The sequence below is a fragment of the Mobula hypostoma genome, chromosome 26 (genome assembly GCF_963921235.1).
Source record: "Mobula hypostoma chromosome 26, sMobHyp1.1, whole genome shotgun sequence".
Classification (NCBI taxonomy): domain Eukaryota; kingdom Metazoa; phylum Chordata; class Chondrichthyes; order Myliobatiformes; family Myliobatidae; genus Mobula; species Mobula hypostoma.
In genome coordinates, this window is record NC_086122.1 from 1,227,933 (window position 1) to 1,251,264 (window position 23,332).

Here is a 23,332-nt window from a genome sequence, read left to right on the forward strand (position 1 = left end):
AAACTTGTGCTGAGGCTTGACAGGAGGCAGGAGGCTGGAGGCTTGATGCAAGGCTTGGCAGGAGGCAGTCGGCTAGAGACTTGAGGCGAGGCTTGGCAGGAGGCACGACGCTAGAGACTTGAGGTGAGGATTGGCAGGAGGCAGGAAGCTAGAGACTTGAAGCAAGGCTTGGCATGAGGCAGGAGGATAGATACTTGAGATGAGGCTTGGCAGGAGGCTAGGGACTTGAGGCGCGGCTTGGCTGGAGGCTAGATACCTGAGGCGAGGCTTGGCTGGAGGCTAGACACTTGACGCTTGAGGCGAGGCTTGGCAGGAGGTAGGAGGCTAGAGACTTGAGGCGAGGATTGGCAGGAGGCAGAAGACTGGAGGCTTGAGTCAAGGCTTGGCAGGAGGCAGGAGACTGAAGGCTTGCTGCAACGCTTGGCAGGAGGCAGTTTGCTAGAGACTTGAGGAGAGGCTTGTCAGGAGGTACAACGCTAGAGACTTGAGGCGAGGCTTGGCTGGAGTCTATAGACTTGAGGCTTGAGGCGAGGCTTGGCAGGAGGTAGGAGGCTTGAGGCTTGAGGCAAGGCTTGGCAGGATGCAGGAGGCTAGAGATTTGAGGCGAGGCTTGGCAGGAGGCAGGAGGTTAGAGACTTGTGGCGAGGCTTGCCTGGAGGCTAGAGGCTTGAGGCTTGAGGCAAGGCTTGGCAGGATGCAGGAGACTAGAGACTTGAGGCGAGGCTTGGCAGGAGGCAGGAGGTTAGAGACTTGAGGCCAGGCTTGGCTGGAGGCTAGAGACGAGGCTTGAGGCGAGGCTTGGCAGAAGTCAGGAGGCTAGAGGCTTGAGGCGAGGCTTGGCAGGTGTCAGGTGGCTAGTGACTTGAGGCGAGGCCTGGCTGGAGGTACGATGCTAAAGGCTTGAGGTGAGGCTTGGCAGGAGTCAGGAGGCTAGAGGCTTGAGGTGAGGCATAGCAGGATGAAGGAGGATAGAGACTTGAGGCGAGGCCTGGCAGGGGGCAGGAGGTTAGAGACTTCTGGTGAGGCTTGCCTGGTGGAGGCTAGAGGCTTGAGGCTTGAGACGAAGCTTGGCAGCAGGTAGGAGGCTTGAGGCTTGAGGCGAGGCTTGGCAGCAGGCTAGCAACCAGGCGAGGCTTGGCTGGAGGCTAGATTATTGAGGTGAGGCTTGGCTGGAGGCTAGAGACTTGAGGCTTGAGGCGATGCTTGGCAGGAGGCAAGAGGTTAGAGACTTGTGGCAAGGCTTAGCAGGAGGCAGTTGGCTGGAGACTTGTGGTGAGGCTTGGCACGAGGCAGGAGGCTTGAGGATTGAGGCGAGGGTTGGCAGGAGGCTGGAGGGTAGAGGCTTATGGCGAGGCTTGACAGGAGGCAGGAGGCTGGAGGCTTGAGGCGAGGCTAGAGAATTGAGATGAGGCTTGGCAGGAGGCTAGGGACTTGAGGCGTGGCTTGGCTGGAGGCTAGATACCTGAGGCGAGGCTTGGCTGGAGGCTACAGACTTGAGGCTTGAGGCGAGGCTTGGCAGGAGGTAGGAGGCTAGAGACTTGAGGCGAGGATTGGCAGGAGGCAGAAGACTGGAGGTTTGAGTCAAGACTTGGCAGGAGGCAGGAGTCTGGAGGCTTGATGCAACGCTTCGCAGGAGGCACTTTGCTAGAAACTTGAGGAGAGGCTTGGCAGTAGGGAGGAGGCTAAAGACTTGAGGTGAGGCTTGTCAGGAGGCAGGAGGCTAGAGACTTAAGGCGAGGCTTGGCAGGAGGCAGGAGGCTGGAGGCTTGATGCAAGGCTTGGCAGGAGGCACGACACTAGAGACTTGAGGCGAGGCTTGGCTGGAGTCTATAGACTTGAGGCTTGAGGTGAGGCTTGGCAGGAGGTAGGAGGCTAGAGGCTTGAGGCGAAGCTTGGCAGAACGCAGAAGGCCAGAGAGTTGAGGTGAGGCATAGCAGGAGGAAGGAGGCTAGAGACTTGAGGCGAGGCCTGGCAGGGGGCAGGAGGTTAGAGACTTGTGGCGAGGCTTAGCTAGAGGCAGTTGGCTGGAAACTTGTGCTGAGGCTTGACAGGAGGCAGGAGGCTGGAGGCTTGATGCAAGGCTTGGCAGGAGGCAGTCGGCTAGAGACTTGAGGCGAGGCTTGGCAGGAGGCACGACGCTAGAGACTTGAGGTGAGGATTGGCAGGAGGCAGGAAGCTAGAGACTTGAAGCAAGGCTTGGCATGAGGCAGGAGGATAGATACTTGAGATGAGGCTTGGCAGGAGGCTAGGGACTTGAGGCGCGGCTTGGCTGGAGGCTAGATACCTGAGGCGAGGCTTGGCTGGAGGCTAGACACTTGACGCTTGAGGCGAGGCTTGGCAGGAGGTAGGAGGCTAGAGACTTGAGGCGAGGATTGGCAGGAGGCAGAAGACTGGAGGCTTGAGTCAAGGCTTGGCAGGAGGCAGGAGACTGAAGGCTTGCTGCAACGCTTGGCAGGAGGCAGTTTGCTAGAGACTTGAGGAGAGCCTTGTCAGGAGGTACAACGCTAGAGACTTGAGGCGAGGCTTGGCTGGAGTCTATAGACTTGAGGCTTGAGGCGAGGCTTGGCAGGAGTTAGGAGGCTAGAGGCTTTAGGCGAGGCTTGGCAGGATGCAGAAGGCTAGAGAGTTGAGGCGAGGCATAGCAGGAGGAAGGAGGCTAGAGACTTGAGGCGAGGCCTGGCAGGGGGCAGGAGGTTAGAGACTTGTGGTGAGGCTTGCCTTCAAGCTAGAGGCTTGAGGCTTGAGGCGAAGCTTGGCAGCAGATAGGAGGCTACAGACTTGAGGCGAGGCTTGGCGGGAGGCTAGAGGCTTGAGGCTTGAGGCAAGGCTTGGCCGGACGCAGGAGGCTAGAGATTGAGGCTTGAGGCGAGGCTTGGCAGTAGGCAGGAGGTTAGAGACTTGAGGCGAGGCTTGGCAGGGGGCAGGTGGTTAGAGACTTGAGGCGAGGCTTGGCTGGAGGCTAGAGACGAGGCTTGAGGCGAGGCTTGGCCGGAGTCAGGAGGCTAGAGGCTTCAGGCGAGGCTTGGCAGGAGGCAGGAGGCTGGAGGCTTGAGGCGAGGCTTGGCAGGAGGCAGGAGGCTGGAGGCTTGATGCAAGGCTTGGCAGGAGGCAGTTGGCTAGAGACTTGAAGCGAGGCTTGTCAGGAGGTACAACGCTAGAGATTTGAGGCAAGGCTTGTCTGGAGTCTATAGTCTTGAGGCTTGAGGCGAGGCTTGGCAGGAGGTAGGAGGCTAGAGGATTGAGGCGAGGCTTGGCAGGACGCAGAAGGCTAGAGAGTTGAGGCGAGGCATAGCAGGAGGAAGGAGGCTAGAGACTTGAGGCGAGGCCTGGCAGGGCGCAGGAGGTTAGAGACTTGTGGTGAGGCTTGCCTTCAAGCTAGAGGCTTGAGGCTTGAGGCGAGGCTTGGCAGCAGGCTAGCGGCCAGGTGAGGCTTGGCTGGAGGTGAGCCTTGGCTGGAGGCTAGAGACTTGAGGCTTGAGGCGAGGCTTAGCAGGAGGCAGGAGGTTAGAGACTTGTGGCAAGGCTTAGCAGGAGGCAGTTGGCTGGAGACTTGTGGTGAGGCTTGGCACGAGGCTGGAGGCTTGAGGATTGAGGCGAGGGTTGGCAGGAGGCTGGAGGGTAGAGGCTTGTGGCGAGGCTTGACAGGAGGCAGGAGACTGGAGGCTTGATGCAAGGCTTGGCAGGAGGCAGTCGGCTAGTGACTTGAGGCGAGGATTGGCAGGAGACAAGAGGCTAGAGACTTGAGGCGAGGCTTGGCAGGAGGCAGGAGGTTAGAGACTTGAGACGAGGCTTGGCAGGGGGCAGGAGGTTAGAGACTTGAAGCGAGGCTTGTCTGGAGGCTAGAGACTTGAGTCTTGAGGCGAGGCTTGGCCGTAGTCAGGAGGCTAGAGTCTTGAGGCGAGGCTTGGCAGCAGGCTAGGGACCAGGCGAGGCTTGGCTGGAGGCTAGAGACTTGAGGCTTGAGACGAGGCTTGGCTGGAGGTAGGAGGTTAGAGACTTGAGTCGAGGCTTGGCTGGAGGGAGGAGGCTTGAGGCTTGAGGTGATGCTTGGCAGTAGGCAGGAGGTTAGAGACTTGTGGCGAGGCTTAGCTGGAGGCAGTTGGCTCGAGACTTGTGGTGAGGTTTGGCAGGAGGCAGTTGGCTAGAGACTTGAGGCAAGGCCTGTCAGAGGGCAGGGGGTTAGAGACTTGAGGCGAGATTTGGCTGGAGGCTAGAGGCTTGAGGCTTGAGGTGAGGCTTGGCAGGAGGTAGGAGGCTAGAGACCTGAGGCGAGGCTAAGCTGGAGGCTAGAGACTTGAGGCTTGAGGCAAAGCTTGACAGGAGGCAGGAGGCTAGAGACTTGAGGTGAGGCTAAGCTGGAGGCAGTTGGCTAGAGACTTGTGGTAAGTCTTGACACCAGGCAGGAGGTTAGAGACTTGAGGCGAGGCTTGGCAGGAGGCAGGAGGCTAGAGGCTTGAGGCAAGGCTTGGCAGGAGGCACGATGCTAGAGAATTGATGTGAGGCTTGCCAGGAGGCTGGAGGCGAGAGGCTTGAGGCAAGGCTTGGACGGAAGCAGTTGGCTAGAGAGTTGAGGCGAGGCCTGGTGTAGGTAGGAGGCTAGTGACTTGAAGCGATGCTTGGCTGGAGGCTAGAGACTTTAGGCGAGGCTTGGCAGGAGGCAGGAGGCTAGAGACTTGAGGCGAGGCTTGGCTGGAGGCTAGAGACTCGAGGTTTGAGGTGAGGCTTGGCAGGAGGCAGGAGGCTAGAGGCTGGAGGCGAGGCTTGGCAGGAGGCAGGAGGCTAGAGACTTGAGGCGAGGATTGGCAGGAGGCAGGAGACTGGAGGCTTGATGCAACGCTTGGCAGGAGGCAGTTTGCTAAAGACTTGAGGTGAGGCTTGTCAGGAGGCAGGAGGCTAGAGACTTAAGGTGAGGCTTGGCAGGAGGCAGGAGGCTGGAGGCTTGATGCAAGGCTTGGCAGGAGGCAGGAGGTTAGAGACTTGTCGTGAGCCTTAGCTAGAGGCTGCTGGCTGGAGACTTGTGGTGAGGCTTGGCAGGAGGCAGGAGGCTGGAGGCTTGAGGCGAGGTTTGGCAGGAGGCAGGAGGCTGGAGGCTTGATGCAAGGCTTGGCAGGAGGTAGTTGGCTAGAGACTTGAGGCGAGGCTTGGCAGGACGCAGAAGACTAGAGAGTTGAGGCGAGGAATAGCAGGAGGAAGGAGGCTAGAGACTTGAGGCGAGGCCTGGCAGGGGGCAGGAGGTTAGAGACTTGTGGTCAGGCTTGCCTTCAAGCTAGAGGCTTGAGGCATGAGGCGAAGCTTGGCAGCAGGTAGGAGTCTTGAGGCTTGAGGCGAGGCTTGGCAGCAGGCTAGCAACCAGGCGAGGCCTGCCTGGAGGCTAGATTCTTGAGGTGGGGCTTGGCTGGAGGCTAGAGACTTGAGGCTTGGCAGGAGGCAGGAGATTAGAGACTTGTGGCAAGGCTTAGCAGGAGGCAGTTGGCTGGAGACTTGTGGTAAGGCTTGGCACGAGGCAGGAGGCTTGTGGATTGAGGCGAGGCTTGGCAGGAGGCTGGAGGGTAGAGGCTTGACAGGAGGCAGGAGACTGGAGGCTTGATGCAAGGCTTCGCAGGAGCCAGTCGGCTAGAGACTTGAGGCGAGGCTTGTCAGGAGGCACGACGCTAGACACTTGAGGCGAGGATTGGCAGGAGACAAGAGGCTAGAGGCTTGAGGCGAGGCTTGGCAGGAGGCAGGAGGCTGGAGGCTTGAGGCGAGGTTTGGCAGGAGGCAGGAGGCTGGAGGCTTGATGCAAGGCTTGGCAGGAGATAGTTGGCTAGAGACTTGAGGCGAGGCTTGTCAGGAGGTACAACGCTAGAGACTTGAGGCGAGGCTTGGCTGGAGTCTATAGACTTGAGGCTTGAGGTGAGGCTTGGCAGGAGGTAGGAGGCTAGAGGCTTGAGGCGAGGCTTGGCAGGAGGCTGGAGGGTAGAGGCTTGTGGCGAGGCTTGACAGGAGGCAGGAGACTGGAGGCTTGATGCAAGGCTTGGCAGGAGCCAGTCGGCTAGAGACTTGAGGCGAGGCTTGTCAGGAGGCACGACGCTAGAAACTTGAGGCGAGGATTGGCAGGAGACAAGAGGCTAGAGACTTGAGGTGAGGCTTGGCAGGGGGCAGGAGGTTAGAGACTTGAGACGAGGCTTGGCAGCGGGCAGGTGGTTAGAGACTTAAGGCGAGGCTTGGCTGCAGGCTAGAGACTTGAGGCTTAAGGCGAGGCTTGGCCGGAGTCGGGAGGCTGGAGACCTGAGGCGAGGCTTGGCAGGAGGCAGGAGGCTGGAGGCTTGAGGCGAGGCTTGGCCAGAGTCAGGAGGCTAGAGGCTTGAGGCGAGGCTTGGCAGGACGCAGAAGGCTAGAGAGTTGAGGCGAGGCTTGTCAGGAGGTACAACGCTAGAGACATGAGGCGTGGCTTGGCTGGAGTCTATAGACTTGAGGCTTGAGGTGAGGCTTGGCAGGAGGTAGGAGGCTAGAGGCTTGAGGCGAGGCTTGGCAGGACGCAGAAGGCTAGAGAGTTGAGGCGAGGCATAGCAGGAGGAAGTAGGCTAGAGACTTGAGGTGAGGCTTGGCTGGAGGCTAGAGACTTGAGGCTGGAGGCGAGGCTTGGCCGGAGTCAGGAGGCTAGAGGCTTGAGCTGAGGCTTGGCAGGAGGCAGGAGGCTGTAGGCTTGAGGCGAGGCTTGGCAGGAGGCAGGAGGCTGGAGGCTTGATGCAAGGCTTGGCAGGAGGCAGAAGGCTAGAGAGTTGAGGCGAGGCTTGTCAGGAGGCATGACGCTAGACACTTGAGGCGAGGATTGGCAGGAGACAAGAGGCTAGAGACTTGAGGCGAGGCTTGGCAGGGGGCAGGAGGTTAGAGACTTGAGACGAGGCTTGGCAGCGGGCAGGAGGTTAGAGACTTGAGGCGAGGCTTGGCTGCAGGCTAGAGACTTGAGGCTTAAGGCGAGGCTTGGCCGGAGTCAGGAGGCTGGAGTCCTGAGGCGAGGCTTGGCAGGAGGCAGGAGGCTGGAGGCTTGAGGCGAGGCTTGGCCGGAGTCAGGAGGCTAGAGGCTTGAGGCGAGGCTTGGAAGGACGCAGAAGGCTAGAGAGTTGAGGCGAGGCTTGTCAGGAGGTACAACGCTAGAGACATGAGGCGTGGCTTGGCTGGAGTCTATAGACTTGAGGCTTGAGGTGAGGCTTGGCAGGAGGTAGGAGGCTAGAGGCTTGAGGCGAGGCTTGGCAGGACGCAGAAGGCTAGAGAGTTAAGGCGAGGCATAGCAGGAGGAAGTAGGCTAGAGACTTGAGGTGAGGCTTGGCTGGAGGCTAGAGACTTGAGGCTGGAGGCGAGGCTTGGCCGGAGTCAGGAGGCTAGAGGCTTGAGCTGAGGCTTGGCAGGAGGCAGGAGGCTGGAGGCTTGAGGCGAGGCTTGGCAGGAGGCAGGAGGCTGGAGGCTTGATGCAAGGCTTGGCAGGAGGCAGAAGGCTAGAGAGTTGAGGCGAGGCATAGCAGGAGGAAGGAGGCTAGAGACTTGAGGCGAGGCTTGGCTGGAGGCTAGAGACTTGAGACTTGAGGCGAGGCTTGGCCGGAGTCAGGAGGCTAGAGGCTTGAGCCGAGGCTTGGTAGGAGGCAGGAGGCTGGAGAGCTGAGGCGAGGCATAGCAGGAGGAAGGAGGTTAGAGACTTGAGGCGAGGCCTGGCAGGGGGCTGGAGGTTAGAGACTTGTGGTGAGGCTTGCCTGGAGGATTTTGAGGCTTGAGGCGAAGCTTGGCAGCAGGTAGGAGGCTAGAGACTTGAGGCGAGGCTTGGCTGGAGGCTAGATTCTTGAGGTGAGGCTTGGCTGGAGGCTAGAGACTTGAGGCTTGAGGCGAAGCTTGGCCGGAGTCAGGAGGCTAGAGGCTTGAGGTGAGGCTTGGCACAGGCTAGGGACCAGGCGAGGCTTGGCTGGAGGCTAGAGACTTGAGGCTTGAGGTGAGGCTTGGCAGGAGGTAGGAGGCTAGAGGCTTGAGGCAAGGCTCGGCAGGACGCAGAAGGCTAGAGAGTTGAGGCGAGGCATAGCAGGAGGAAGGAGGCTAGAGACTTGAGGCGAAGCCTGGCAGGGGGCAGGAGGTTAGAGACTTGTGGTGAGGCTTGTCAGGAGGTACAACGCTAGAAACTTGAGGCGAGGCTTGGCTGGAGTTTATAGACTTGAGGCTTGAGGTGAGGCTTGGCAGGAGGTAGGAGGCTAGAGGCTTGAGGCGAGGCTTGGCAGGACGCAGCAGGCTAGAGAGTTGAGGCGAGGCATAGCAGGAGGAAGGAGGATAGAGACTTGAGGCGAGGCCTGGCAGGGGGCAGGAGGTTAGAAACTTGTGGTGAGGCTTGCCTGGAGGCTTTTGAGGCTTGAGGCGAAGCTTGGCAGCAGGTAGGAGGCTAGAGGCTTGATGCGAGGCTTGGCAGGACGCAGAAGGCTAGAGAGTTTAGGCGAGGCATAGCAGGAGGAAGGAGGATAGAGACTTGAGGCGAGGCCTGGCAGGGGGCAGGAGGTTAGAAACTTGTGGTGAGGCTTGCCTGGAGGCTTTTGTGGCTTGAGGCGAAGCTTGGCAGCAGGTAGGAGGCTAGAGACTTGAGGCGAGGTTTGGCTGGAGGCTAGAGATTTGAGGCGAGGCCTGGCAGGGGGCAGGAGGTTAGAGACTTGTGGTGAGGCTTGCCTTCAAGCTAGAGGCTTGAGGGTTGAGGTGAGGCTGGGCAGGAGGTAGGAGGCTAGAGACTTGAGGCGAGGTTTGGCTGGAGGCTAGAGATTTGAGGCGAGGCCTGGCAGGGGGCAGGAGGTTAGAGACTTGTGGTGAGGCTTGCCTTCAAGCTAGAGGCTTGAGGCTTGAGCGAAGCTTGGCAGCAGGTAGGAGTCTTGAGGCTTGAGGCGAGGCTTGGCAGCAGGCTAGCGACCAGGCGAGGCTTGGCTGGAGGCTAGATTCTTGAGGTGAGGCTTGGCTGGAGGCTAGAGACTTGAGGCTTGAGGCGAGGCTTGGCAGGAGGCAGGAGGTTGGAGACTTGTGGCAAGGCTTAGCAGGAGGCAGTTGGCTGGAGACTTGTGGTGAGGCTTGGCACGAGGCAGGAGGCTTGAGGATTGAGGCGAGGGTTGGCAGGAGGCTGGAGGGTAGAGGCTTGTGGCGAGGCTTGACAGGAGGCAGGAGACTGGAGGCTTGATGCAAGGCTTGGCAGGAGGCAATCGGCTAGAGACTTGAGGCGAGGCTTGTCAGGAGGTACGACGCTAGACACCTGAGCCGAGGTTTGGCAGGAGACAAGAGGCTAGAGACTTGAGGCGAGGGTTGTCAGGGTGAAGGAGGTTAGAGACTTGAGGCGAGGCTTGGCTGGAGTCTAGAGACTTGAGGCTTGAGGTGAAGATTGGCAGGAGGTAGGAGGCTAGAGGCTTGAGGCGAGGCTTGGCTGGAGGCTAGAGTCTTGAGGCGAGGCCTGGCAGGGGGCAGGAGGTTAGAGACTTGTGGTGAGGCTTGACTTCAAGCTAGAGGCTTGAGGCTTGAGGCGAAGCTTGGCAGCAGGCTAGCGACAAGGCAAGGCTTGGCTGGAGGCTAGATTCTTGAGGTGAGGCTTGGCTGGAGGCTAGAGACTTGAGGGTTGAGGCGAAGCTTGGCCGGAGTCAGGAGGCTAGAGGCTTGAGGTGAGGCTTGGCAGCAGGCTAGGGACCAGGCGAGGCTTGGCTGGAGGCTAGAGACTTGAGGCTTGAGGTGAGGCTTGGCAGGAGGTAGGAGGCTAGAGGCTTGAGGCGAGGCTCGGCAGGACGCAGAAGGCTAGAGAGTTGAGGCGAGGCATAGCAGGAGGAAGGAGGCTAGAGACTTGAGGCGAGGCCTGGCAGGGGGCAGGAGGTTAGAGACTTGTGGTGAGGCTTGTCAGGAGGTATAACGCTAGAAACTTGAGGCGAGGCTTGGCTGGAGTTCATAGACTTGAGGCTTGAGGTGAGGCTTGGCAGGAGGTAGCAGGCTAGAGGCTTGAGGCGAGGCTTGGCAGGACGCAGAAGGCTAGAGAGTTGAGGCGAGGCATAGCAGGAGGAAGGAGGTTAGAGACTTGAGGCGAGGCCTGGCAGGGGGCAGGAGGTTAGAAACTTGTGGTGAGGCTTGCCTGGAGGCTTTTGAGGCTTGAGGCGAAGCTTGGCAGCAGGTAGGAGGCTAGAGACTTGAGGCGAGGTTTGGCTGGAGGCTAGAGATTTGAGGCGAGGCCTGGCAGGGGGCAGGAGGTTAGAGACTTGTGGTGAGGCTTGCCTTCAAGCTAGAGGCTTGAGGCTTGAGGTGAGGCTGGGCAGGAGGTAGGAGGCTAGAGACTTGAGGCGAGGTTTGGCTGGAGGCTAGAGATTTGAGGCGACGCCTGGCAGGGGGCAGGAGGTTAGAGACTTGTGGTGAGGCTTGACTTCAAGCTAGAGGCTTGAGGCTTGAGGCGAAGCTTGGCAGCAGGCTAGCGACAAGGCAAGGCTTGGCTGGAGGCTAGATTCTTGAGGTGAGGCTTGGCTGGAGGCTAGAGACTTGAGGGTTGAGGCGAAGCTTGGTCGGAGTCAGGAGGCTAGAGGCTTGAGGTGAGGCTTGGCAGCAGGCTAGGGACCAGGTGAGGCTTGGCTGGAGGCTAGAGACTTGAGGCTTGAGGTGAGGCTTGGCAGGAGGTAGGAGGCTAGAGGCTTGAGGCGAGGCTCGGCAGGACGCAGAAGGCTAGAGAGTTGAGGCGAGGCATAGCAGGAGGAAGGAGGCTAGAGACTTGAGGCGAGGCCTGGCAGGGGGCAGGAGGTTAGAGACTTGTGGTGAGGCTTGTCAGGAGGTATAACGCTAGAAACTTGAGGCGAGGCTTGGCTGGAGTTTATAGACTTGAGGCTTGAGGTGAGGCTTGGCAGGAGGTAGCAGGCTAGAGGCTTGAGGCGAGGCTTGGCAGGACGCAGAAGGCTAGAGAGTTGAGGCGAGGCATAGCAGGAGGAAGGAGGTTAGAGACTTGAGGCGAGGCCTGGCAGGGGGCAGGAGGTTAGAAACTTGTGGTGAGGCTTGCCTGGAGGCTTTTGAGGCTTGAGGCGAAGCTTGGCAGCAGGTAGGAGGCTAGAGACTTGAGGCGAGGTTTGGCTGGAGGCTAGAGATTTGAGGCGAGGCCTGGCAGGGGGCAGGAGGTTAGAGACTTGTGGTGAGGCTTGCCTTCAAGCTAGAGGCTTGAGGCTTGAGGTGAGGCTGGGCAGGAGGTAGGAGGCTAGAGACTTGAGGCGAGGTTTGGCTGGAGGCTAGAGATTTGAGGCGAGGCCTGGCAGGGGGCAGGAGGTTAGAGACTTGTGGTGAGGCTTGCCTTCAAGCTAGAGGCTTGAGGCTTGAGCGAAGCTTGGCAGCAGGTAGGAGTCTTGAGGCTTGAGGCGAGGCTTGGCCGGAGTCAGGAGGCTAGAGGCTTGAGGCGAGGCTTGGCAGGAGGCAGGAGGCTGGAGGCTTGAGGCGAGGCTTGGCAGGAGGCAGGAGGCTGGAGGCTTGATGCAAGGCTTGGCAGGAGGCAGTTGGCTAGAGACTTGAGGCGAGGCTTGTCAGGAGGTACAACGCTAGAGATTTGAGGCAAGGCTTGTCTGGAGTCTATAGTCTTGAGGCTTGAGGCGAGGCTTGGCAGGAGATAGGAGGCTAGAGGATTGAGGCGAGGCTTGGCAGGACGCAGAAGGCTAGAGAGTTGAGGCGAAGCATAGCAGGAGGAAGGAGGCTAGAGACTTGAGGCGAGGCCTGGCAGGGCGCAGGAGGTTAGAGACTTGTGGTGAGGCTTGCCTTCAAGCTAGAGGCTTGAGGCTTGAGGCGAGGCTTGGCAGCAGGCTAGCGGCCAGGTGAGGCTTGGCTGGAGGCTAGATTCTTGAGGTGAGCCTTGGCTTGAGGCTAGAGACTTGAGGCTTGAGGCGAGGCTTAGCAGGAGGCAGGAGGTTAGAGACTTGTGGCAAGGCTTAGCAGGAGGCAGTTGGCTGGAGACTTGTGGTGAGGCTTGGCACGAGGCTGGAGGCTTGAGGATTGAGGCGAGGGTTGGCAGGAGGCTGGAGGTAGAGGCTTGTGACGAGGCTTGACAGGAGGCAGTTGGCTAGAGACTTGAGGCAAGGCCTGGCAGAGGGCAGGGGGTTAGAGACTTGAGGCGAGATTTGGCTGGCTTCAGGCTAGAGGCTTGAGGCTTGAGGTGAGGCTGGGCAGGAGGTAGGAGGCTAGAGACTTGAGGTGAGGCTAAGCTGGAGGTAGATGGATAGAGACTTGAGGTAAGTCTTGGCACAAGGCAAAAGGCTAGAGACTTGAGGCGAGGCTTGGCAGGAGGCAGGAGGCTAGAGGCTTGAGGCAAGACTTGGCAGGAGGCACGATGCTAGAGAATTGATGTGAGGCTTGCCAGGAGGCTGGAGGCGAGAGGCTTGAGGCAAGGCTTGGACGGAAGCAGTTGGCTAGAGAGTTGAGGCGAGACCTGGTGTAGGTAGGAGGCTAGTGACTTGAAGCGATGCTTGGCTGGAGGCTGGAGACTTTAGGCGAGGCTTGGCAGGAGGCAGGAGGCTTGAGACTTGAGGCGAGGCTTGGCTGGAGGCTAGAGACTCGAGGTTTGAGGCGAGGCTTGGCAGGAGGCAGGAGGCTAGAGGCTTGAGGCGAGGCTTGGCAGGAGGGAGGAGGCTACAGACTTGACACGAGGCTTCGGTGGACACAGGTGGCTAGAGACTTGAGGCGATGCTTGGCAGGAGGCTGGAGGCTTGATGCAAGGCTTGGCAGGAGGCAGTTGGCTAGAGATGTGAGGCGAGGTTTGGCAATACGCTAGAGATTTGAGGTAAGGCCTGGCAGAGGGCAGGGAGTTAGGGACTTGAGGCGAGGATTGTCAGGAGGCAGGAGGCTAGAGACTTGAGATGAGGCTTGGCAGGAGGCTAGGGACTTGAGGCTTGTGGCGAGGCTTGACAGGAGGCAGGAGACTGGAGGCTTGATGCAAGGCTTGGCAGGAGGCAATTGGCTAGAGACTTGAGGCGAGGCTTGTCAGGAGGCACGACGCTAGACACCTGAGGTGAGGTTTGGCAGGAGACAAGAGGCTAGAGACTTGAGGCGAGGCTTGTCAGGGGGCAGGAGGTTAGAGACTTGAGGCCAGGCTTGGCTTGAGTCTATAGACTTGAGGCTTGAGGTGAGGATTGGCAGGAGGTAGGAGGCTAGAGGCTTGAGGCGAGGCTTGGCAGGACGCAGAAGGCTAGAGAGTTGAGGCGAGGCATAGCAGGAGGAAGGAGGCTAGAGACTTGAGGCGAGGCCTGGCAGGGGGCAGGAGGTTAGAGACTTGTGGTGAGGCTTGCCTTCAAGCTAGAGGCTTGAGTCTTGAGGCGAAGCTTGGCAGCAGGTAGGAGTCTTGAGGCTTGAGGCGAGGCTTGGCAGCAGGCTAGCGACCAGGCGAGGCTTGGCTGGAGGCTAGATTCTTGAGGTGAGGCTTGGCTGGAGGCTAGAGACTTGAGGCTTGAGGCGAGGCTTGGCCGGAGTCAGGAGGCTAGAGGCTTGAGGTGAGGCTTGGCAGCAGGCTAGGGACCAGGCGAGGATTGGCTGGAGGCTAGAGACTTGAGGCTTGAGGTGAGGCTTGGCAGGAGGTAGGAGGCTAGAGGCTTGAGGCGAGGCTCGGCAGGACGCAGAAGGCTAGAGAGTTGAGGCGAGGCATAGCAGGAGGAAGGAGGCTAGAGACTTGAGGCGAGGCCTGGCAGGGGGCAGGAGGTTAGAGACTTGTGGTGAGGCTTGTCAGGAGGTACAACGCTAGAAACTTGAGGCGAGGCTTGGCTGGAGTTTATAGACTTGAGGCTTGAGGTGAGGCTTGGCAGGAGGTAGGAGGCTAGAGGCTTGAGGCGAGGCTTGGCAGGACGCAGAAGGCTAGAGAGTTGAGGCGAGGCATAGCAGGAGGAAGGAGGTTAGAGACTTGAGGCGAGGCCTGGCAGGGGGCAGGAGGTTAGAAACTTGTGGTGAGGCTTGCCTGGAGGCTTTTGAGGCTTGAGGCGAAGCTTGGCAGCAGGTAGGAGGCTAGAGACTTGAGGCGAGGTTTGGCTGGAGGCTAGAGATTTGAGGCGAGGCCTGGCAGGGGGCAGGAGGTTAGAGACTTGTGGTGAGGCTTGCCTTCAAGCTAGAGGCTTGAGGCTTGAGGTGAGGCTGGGCAGGAGGTAGGAGGCTAGAGACTTGAGGCGAGGTTTGGCTGGAGGCTAGAGATTTGAGGCGACGCCTGGCAGGGGGCAGGAGGTTAGAGACTTGTGGTGAGGCTTGACTTCAAGCTAGAGGCTTGAGGCTTGAGGCGAAGCTTGGCAGCAGGCTAGCGACAAGGCAAGGCTTGGCTGGAGGCTAGATTCTTGAGGTGAGGCTTGGCTGGAGGCTAGAGACTTGAGGGTTGAGGCGAAGCTTGGCCGGAGTCAGGAGGCTAGAGGCTTGAGGTGAGGCTTGGCAGCAGGCTAGGGACCAGGTGAGGCTTGGCTGGAGGCTAGAGACTTGAGGCTTGAGGTGAGGCTTGGCAGGAGGTAGGAGGCTAGAGGCTTGAGGCGAGGCTCGGCAGGACGCAGAAGGCTAGAGAGTTGAGGCGAGGCATAGCAGGAGGAAGGAGGCTAGAGACTTGAGGCGAGGCCTGGCAGGGGGCAGGAGGTTAGAGACTTGTGGTGAGGCTTGTCAGGAGGTATAACGCTAGAAACTTGAGGCGAGGCTTGGCTGGAGTTTATAGACTTGAGGCTTGAGGTTAGGCTTGGCAGGAGGTAGCAGGCTAGAGGCTTGAGGCGAGTCTTGGCAGGACGCAGAAGGCTAGAGAGTTGAGGCGAGGCATAGCAGGAGGAAGGAGGTTAGAGACTTGAGGCGAGGCCTGGCAGGGGGCAGGAGGTTAGAAACTTGTGGTGAGGCTTGCCTGGAGGCTTTTGAGGCTTGAGGCGAAGCTTGGCAGCAGGTAGGAGGCTAGAGACTTGAGGCGAGGTTTGGCTGGAGGCTAGAGATTTGAGGCGAGGCCTGGCAGGGGGCAGGAGGTTAGAGACTTGTGGTGAGGCTTGCCTTCAAGCTAGAGGCTTGAGGCTTGAGGTGAGGCTGGGCAGGAGGTAGGAGGCTAGAGACTTGAGGCGAGGTTTGGCTGGAGGCTAGAGATTTGAGGCGAGGCCTGGCAGGGGGCAGGAGGTTAGAGACTTGTGGTGAGGCTTGCCTTCAAGCTAGAGGCTTGAGGCTTGAGCGAAGCTTGGCAGCAGGTAGGAGTCTTGAGGCTTGAGGCGAGGCTTGGCCGGAGTCAGGAGGCTAGAGGCTTGAGGCGAGGCTTGGCAGGAGGCAGGAGGCTGGAGGCTTGAGGCGAGGCTTGGCAGGAGGCAGGAGGCTGGAGGCTTGATGCAAGGCTTGGCAGGAGGCAGTTGGCTAGAGACTTGAGGCGAGGCTTGTCAGGAGGTACAACGCTAGAGATTTGAGGCAAGGCTTGTCTGGAGTCTATAGTCTTGAGGCTTGAGGCGAGGCTTGGCAGGAGATAGGAGGCTAGAGGATTGAGGCGAGGCTTGGCAGGACGCAGAAGGCTAGAGAGTTGAGGCGAGGCATAGCAGGAGGAAGGAGGCTAGAGACTTGAGGCGAGGCCTGGCAGGGCGCAGGAGGTTAGAGACTTGTGGTGAGGCTTGCCTTCAAGCTAGAGGCTTGAGGCTTGAGGCGAGGCTTGGCAGCAGGCTAGCGGCCAGGTGAGGCTTGGCTGGAGGCTAGATTCTTGAGGTGAGCCTTGGCTTGAGGCTAGAGACTTGAGGCTTGAGGCGAGGCTTAGCAGGAGGCAGGAGGTTAGAGACTTGTGGCAAGGCTTAGCAGGAGGCAGTTGGCTGGAGACTTGTGGTGAGGCTTGGCACGAGGCTGGAGGCTTGAGGATTGAGGCGAGGGTTGGCAGGAGGCTGGAGGTAGAGGCTTGTGACGAGGCTTGACAGGAGGCAGTTGGCTAGAGACTTGAGGCAAGGCCTGGCAGAGGGCAGGGGGTTAGAGACTTGAGGCGAGATTTGGCTGGAGGCTAGAGGCTTGAGGCTTGAGGTGAGGCTGGGCAGGAGGTAGGAGGCTAGAGACTTGAGGTGAGGCTAAGCTGGAGGTAGATGGATAGAGACTTGAGGTAAGTCTTGGCACAAGGCAAAAGGCTAGAGACTTGAGGCGAGGCTTGGCAGGAGGCAGGAGGCTAGAGGCTTGAGGCAAGACTTGGCAGGAGGCACGATGCTAGAGAATTGATGTGAGGCTTGCCAGGAGGCTGGAGGCGAGAGGCTTGAGGCAAGGCTTGGACGGAAGCAGTTGGCTAGAGAGTTGAGGCGAGACCTGGTGTAGGTAGGAGGCTAGTGACTTGAAGCGATGCTTGGCTGGAGGCTGGAGACTTTAGGCGAGGCTTGGCAGGAGGCAGGAGGCTTGAGACTTGAGGCGAGGCTTGGCTGGAGGCTAGAGACTCGAGGTTTGAGGCGAGGCTTGGCAGGAGGCAGGAGGCTAGAGGCTTGAGGCGAGGCTTGGCAGGAGGGAGGAGGCTACAGACTTGACACGAGGCTTCGGTGGACACAGGTGGCTAGAGACTTGAGGCGATGCTTGGCAGGAGGCTGGAGGCTTGATGCAAGGCTTGGCAGGAGGCAGTTGGCTAGAGATGTGAGGCGAGGTTTGGCAATACGCTAGAGATTTGAGGTAAGGCCTGGCAGAGGGCAGGGAGTTAGGGACTTGAGGCGAGGATTGTCAGGAGGCAGGAGGCTAGAGACTTGAGATGAGGCTTGGCAGGAGGCTAGGGACTTGAGGCTTGTGGCGAGGCTTGACAGGAGGCAGGAGACTGGAGGCTTGATGCAAGGCTTGGCAGGAGGCAATCGGCTAGACACCTCAGGAGGCGAGCTTTGAGGTTTGGCAGGAGACAAGAGGCTAGAGACTTGAGGCGAGGCTTGTCAGGGGGCAGGAGGTTAGAGACTTGAGGCGAGGCTTGGCTGGAGTCTATAGACTTGAGGCTTGAGGTGAGGATTGGCAGGAGGTAGGAGGCTAGAGGCTTGAGGCGAGGCTTGGCAGGACGCAGAAGGCTAGAGAGTTGAGGCGAGGCATAGCAGGAGGAAGGAGGCTAGAGACTTGAGGCGAGGCCTGGCAGGGGGCAGGAGGTTAGAGACTTGTGGTGAGGCTTGCCTTCAAGCTAGAGGCTTGAGGCTTGAGGCGAAGCTTGGCAGCAGGTAGGAGTCTTGAGGCTTGAGGCGAGGCTTGGCAGCAGGCTAGCGACCAGGCGAGGCTTGGCTGGAGGCTAGATTCTTGAGGTGAGGCTTGGCTGGAGGCTAGAGACTTGAGGCTTGAGGCGAGGCTTGGCCGGAGTCAGGAGGCTAGAGGCTTGAGGTGAGGATTGGCAGCAGGCTAGGGACCAGGCGAGGCTTGGCTGGAGGCTAGAGACTTGAGGCTTGAGGTGAGGCTTGGCAGGAGGTAGGAGGCTAGAGGCTTGAGGCAAGGCTCAGCAGGACGCAGAAGGCTAGAGAGTTGAGGCGAGGCATAGCAGGAGGAAGGAGGCTAGAGACTTGAGGCGAGGCCTGGCAGGGGGAAGGAGGTTAGAGACTTGTGGTGAGGCTTGTCAGGAGGTACAACGCTAGAAACTTGAGGCGAGGCTTGGCTGGAGTTTATAGACTTGAGGCTTGAGGTGAGGCTTGGCAGGAGGCTGGAGGTAGAGGCTTGACAGGAGGCAGTTGGCTAGAGACTTGAGGCAAGGCCTGGCAGAGGGCAGGGGGTTAGAGACTTGAGGCGAGATTTGGCTGGAGGCTAGAGGCTTGAGGCTTGAGGTGAGGCTGGGCAGGAGGTAGGAGGCTAGAGACTTGAGGTGAGGCTAAGCTGGAGGTAGATGGATAGAGACTTGAGGTAAGTCTTGGCACAAGGCAAAAGGCTAGAGACTTGAGGCGAGGCTTGGCAGGAGGCAGGAGGCTAGAGGCTTGAGGCAAGACTTGGCAGGAGGCACGATGCTAGAGAATTGATGTGAGGCTTGCCAGGAGGCTGGAGGCGAGAGGCTTGAGGCAAGGCTTGGACGGAAGCAGTTGGCTAGAGAGTTGAGGCGAGACCTGGTGTAGGTAGGAGGCTAGTGACTTGAAGCGATGCTTGGCTGGAGGCTGGAGACTTTAGGCGAGGCTTGGCAGGAGGCAGGAGGCTTGAGACTTGAGGCGAGGCTTGGCTGGAGGCTAGAGACTCGAGGTTTGAGGCGAGGCTTGGCAGGAGGCAGGAGGCTAGAGGCTTGAGGCGAGGCTTGGCAGGAGGGAGGAGGCTACAGACTTGACACGAGGCTTCGGTGGACACAGGTGGCTAGAGACTTGAGGCGATGCTTGGCAGGAGGCTGGAGGCTTGATGCAAGGCTTGGCAGGAGGCAGTTGGCTAGAGATGTGAGGCGAGGTTTGGCAATACGCTAGAGATTTGAGGTAAGGCCTGGCAGAGGGCAGGGAGTTAGGGACTTGAGGCGAGGATTGTCAGGAGGCAGGAGGCTAGAGACTTGAGATGAGGCTTGGCAGGAGGCTAGGGACTTGAGGCTTGTGGCGAGGCTTGACAGGAGGCAGGAGACTGGAGGCTTGATGCAAGGCTTGGCAGGAGGCAATTGGCTAGAGACTTGAGGCGAGGCTTGTCAGGAGGCACGACGCTAGACACCTGAGGTGAGGTTTGGCAGGAGACAAGAGGCTAGAGACTTGAGGCGAGGCTTGTCAGGGGGCAGGAGGTTAGAGACTTGAGGCCAGGCTTGGCTTGAGTCTATAGACTTGAGGCTTGAGGTGAGGATTGGCAGGAGGTAGGAGGCTAGAGGCTTGAGGCGAGGCTTGGCAGGACGCAGAAGGCTAGAGAGTTGAGGCGAGGCCTGGCAGGGGGCAGGAGGTTAGAGACTTGTGGTGAGGCTTGACTTCAAGCTAGAGGCTTGAGGCTTGAGGCGAAGCTTGGCAGCAGGTAGGAGTCTTGAGGCTTGAGGCGAGGCTTGGCAGCAGGCTAGCGACAAGGCGAGGCTTGGCTGGAGGCTAGATTCTTGAGGTGAGGCTTGGCTGGAGGCTAGAGACTTGAGGCTTGAGGCGAGGCTTGGCCGGAGTCAGGAGGCTAGAGGCTTGAGGTGAGGCTTGGCAGCAGGCTAAGGACCAGGCGAGGCTTGGCTGGAGGCTAGAGATTTGAGGCTTGAGGTGAGGCTTGGCAGGAGGTAGGAGGCTAGAGGCTTGAGGCAAGGCTCAGCAGGACGCAGAAGGCTAGAGAGTTGAGGCGAGGCATAGCAGGAGGAAGGAGGCTAGAGACTTGAGGCGAGGCCTGGCAGGGGGAAGGAGGTTAGAGACTTGTGGTGAGGCTTGTCAGGAGGTACAACGCTAGAAACTTGAGGCGAGGCTTGGCTGGAGTTTATAGACTTGAGGCTTGAGGTGAGGCTTGGCAGGAGGTAGCAGGCTAGAGGCTTGAGGCGAGGCTTGGCAGGACGCAGAAGGCTAGAGAGTTGAGGCGAGGCATAGCAGGAGGAAGGAGGTTAGAGACTTGAGGCGAGGCCTGGCAGGGGGCAGGAGGTTAGAGACTTGTGGTGAGGCTTGCCCGGAGGCTTTTGAGGCTTGAGGCGAAGCTTGGCAGCAGGTAGGAGGCTAGAGACTTGAGGCGAGGCTTGGCTGGAGGCTAGAGATTTGAGGCGAGGCCTGGCAGGGGGCAGGAGGTTAGAGACTTGTGGTGAGGCTTGCCTTCAAGCTAGAGGCTTGAGGCTTGAGGCAAAGCTTGACAGGAGGCAGGAGGCTAGAGACTTGAGGTGAGGCTAAGCTGGAGGTAGATGGATAGAGACTTGAGGTAAGTCTTGGCACAAGGCAAGAGGCTAGAGACTTGAGGCGAGGCTTGGCAGGGGGCAGGAGGTTAGAGACTTGTGGTGAGGCTTGCCTTCAAGCTAGAGGCTTGAGGCTTGAGGTGAGGCTGGGCAGGAGGTGGGAGGCTAGAGACTTGAGGCGAGGTTTGGCTGGAGGCTAGAGATTTGAGGCGAGGCCTGGCAGGGGGCAGGAGGTTAGAGACTTGTGGTGAGGCTTGCCTTCAAGCTAGAGGCTTGAGGCTTGAGGTGAGGCTGGGCAGGAGGTGGGAGGCTAGAGACTTGAGGCGAGGTTTGGCTGGAGGCTAGAGATTTGAGGCGAGGCCTGGCAGGGGGCAGGAGGTTAGAGACTTGTGGTGAGGCTTGCCTTCAAGCTAGAGGCTTGAGGCTTGAGGCGAAGCTTGGCAGCAGGTAGGAGTCTTGAGGCTTGAGGCGAGGCTTGGCCGGAGTCAGGAGGCTAGAGGCTTGAGGCGAGGCTTGGCAGGAGGCAGGAGGCTGGAGGCTTGAGGCGAGGCTTGGCAGGAGGCAGGAGGCTGGAGGCTTGATGCAAGGCTTGGCAGGAGGCAGTTGGCTAGAGACTTGAGGCGAGGCTTGTCAGGAGGTACAACGCTAGAGATTTGAGGCAAGGCTTGTCTGGAGTCTATAGTCTTGAGGCTTGAGGCGAGGCTTGGCAGGAGATAGGAGGCTAGAGGATTGAGGCGAGGCTTGGCAGGACGCAGAAGGCTAGAGAGTTGAGGCGAGGCATAGCAGGAGGAAGGAGGCTAGAGACTTGAGGCGTGGCCTGGCAGGGCGCAGGAGGTTAGAGACTTGTGGTGAGGCTTGCCTTCAAGCTAGAGGCTTGAGGCTTGAGGCGAGGCTTGGCAGCAGGCTAGCGGCCAGGTGAGGCTTGGCTGGAGGCTAGATTCTTGAAGTGAGCCTTGGCTGGAGGCTAGAGACTTGAGGCTTGAGGCGAGGCTTAGCAGGAGGCAGGAGGTTAGAGACTTGTGGCAAGGCTTAGCAGGAGGCAGTTGGCTGGAGACTTGTGGTGAGGCTTGGCACGAGGCTGGAGGCTTGAGGATTGAGGCGAGGGTTGGCAGGAGGCTGGAGGTAGAGGCTTGTGACGAGGCTTGACAGGAGGCAGTTGGCTAGAGACTTCAGGCAAGGCCTGGCAGAGGGCAGGGGGTTAGAGACTTGAGGCGAGATTTGGCTGGAGGCTAGAGGCTTGAGGCTTGAGGTGAGGCTGGGCAGGAGGTAGGAGGCTAGAGACTTGAGGTGAGGCTAAGCTGGAGGTAGATGGATAGAGACTTGAGGTAAGTCTTGGCACAAGGCAAAAGGCTAGAGACTTGAGGCGAGGCTTGGCAGGAGGCAGGAGGCTAGAGGCTTGAGGCAAGACTTGGCAGGAGGCACGATGCTAGAGAATTGATGTGAGGCTTGCCAGGAGGCTGGAGGCGAGAGGCTTGAGGCAAGGCTTGGACGGAAGCAGTTGGCTAGAGAGTTGAGGCGAGACCTGGTGTAGGTAGGAGGCTAGTGACTTGAAGCGATGCTTGGCTGGAGGCTGGAGACTTTAGGCGAGGCTTGGCAGGAGGCAGGAGGCTTGAGACTTGAGGCGAGGCTTGGCTGGAGGCTAGAGACTCGAGGTTTGAGGCGAGGCTTGGCAGGAGGCAGGAGGCTAGAGGCTTGAGGCGAGGCTTGGCAGGAGGGAGGAGGCTACAGACTTGACACGAGGCTTCGGTGGACACAGGTGGCTAGAGACTTGAGGCGAGGCTTGGCAGGAGGCTGGAGGCTAGAGATGTGAGGCGAGGTTTGGCAATACGCTAGAGATTTGAGGTAAGGCCTGGCAGAGGGCAGGGAGTTAGGGACTTGAGGCGAGGATTGTCAGGAGGCAGGAGGCTAGAGACTTGAGATGAGGCTTGGCAGGAGGCTAGGGACTTGAGGCTTGTGGCGAGGCTTGACAGGAGGCAGGAGACTGGAGGCTTGATGCAAGGCTTGGCAGGAGGCAATTGGCTAGAGACTTGAGGCGAGGCTTGTCAGGAGGCACGACGCTAGACACCTGAGGTGAGGTTTGGCAGGAGACAAGAGGCTAGAGACTTGAGGCGAGGCTTGTCAGGGGGCAGGAGGTTAGAGACTTGAGGCCAGGCTTGGCTTGAGTCTATAGACTTGAGGCTTGAGGTGAGGATTGGCAGGAGGTAGGAGGCTAGAGGCTTGAGGCGAGGCTTGGCAGGACGCAGAAGGCTAGAGAGTTGAGGCGAGGCCTGGCAGGGGGCAGGAGGTTAGAGACTTGTGGTGAGGCTTGACTTCAAGCTAGAGGCTTGAGGCTTGAGGCGAAGCTTGGCAGCAGGTAGGAGTCTTGAGGCTTGAGGCGAGGCTTGGCAGCAGGCTAGCGACCAGGCGAGGCTTGGCTGGAGGCTAGATTCTTGAGGTGAGGCTTGGCTGGAGGCTAGAGACTTGAGGCTTGAGGCGAGGCTTGGCCGGAGTCAGGAGGCTAGAGGCTTGAGGTGAGGCTTGGCAGCAGGCTAGGGACCAGGCGAGGCTTGGCTGGAGGCTAGAGATTTGAGGCTTGAGGTGAGGCTTGGCAGGAGGTAGGAGGCTAGAGGCTTGAGGCAAGGCTCAGCAGGACGCAGAAGGCTAGAGAGTTGAGGCGAGGCATAGCAGGAGGAAGGAGGCTAGAGACTTGAGGCGAGGCCTGGCAGGGGGCAGGAGGTTAGAGACTTGTGGTGAGGCTTGTCAGGAGGTACAACGCTAGAAACTTGAGGCGAGGCTTGGCTGGAGTTTATAGACTTGAGGCTTGAGGTGAGGCTTGGCAGGAGGTAGGAGGCTAGAGGCTTGAGGCGAGGCTTGGCAGGACGCAGAAGGCTAGAGAGTTGAGGCGAGGCATAGCAGGAGGAAGGAGGTTAGAGACTTGAGGCGAGGCCTGGCAGGGGGCAGGAGGTTAGAGACTTGTGGTGAGGCTTGCCCGGAGGCTTTTGAGGCTTGAGGCGAAGCTTGGCAGCAGGTAGGAGGCTAGAGATTTGAGGCGAGCCTTGGCTGGAGGCTAGAGATTTGAGGCGAGGCCTGGCAGGGGGCAGGAGGTTAGAGACTTGTGGTGAGGCTTGCCTTCAAGCTAGAGGCTTGAGGCTTGAGGCGAGGCTTGGCAGGAGGCACGACGCTAGAGACTTGAGGTGAGGCTAAGCTGGAGGTAGATGGATAGAGACTTGAGGTAAGTCTTGGCACAAGGCAAGAGGCTAGAGACTTGAGGCGAGGTGAGGCTTGGCAGGGGGCAGGAGGTTAGAGACGAGGCGAGGCGAGGCTTTGCAGGGGGCAGGAGGTTAGAGACTTGAGGCGAGGCAAGGCGTGGCCGGGGGCAGGAGGTTAGAGACTTGAGGTGAGGCTTGGCAGGAGGCAGGAAGCAAGAAGCTTGAGGCATGGCTTGTCAGGAGGCTGGAGGCTTGAGGCAAGGCTTGGCAGGACACAGAAGGATAGAGACTTGTGGCGAGGCTTGCCTGGAGGCTAGAGGCTTGAGGCTTGAGGCGAAGCTTGGCAGCAGGCTAGGGACCAGGCGAGGCCTGGGTGGAGGCTAGATTATTGAGGTGAAGCTTGGCTGGAGGCTAGAGACTTGAGGCAAGGCCTGGCAGGGGGCAGGGGGTTACAGACTTGAGGCGAGGCTTGCCT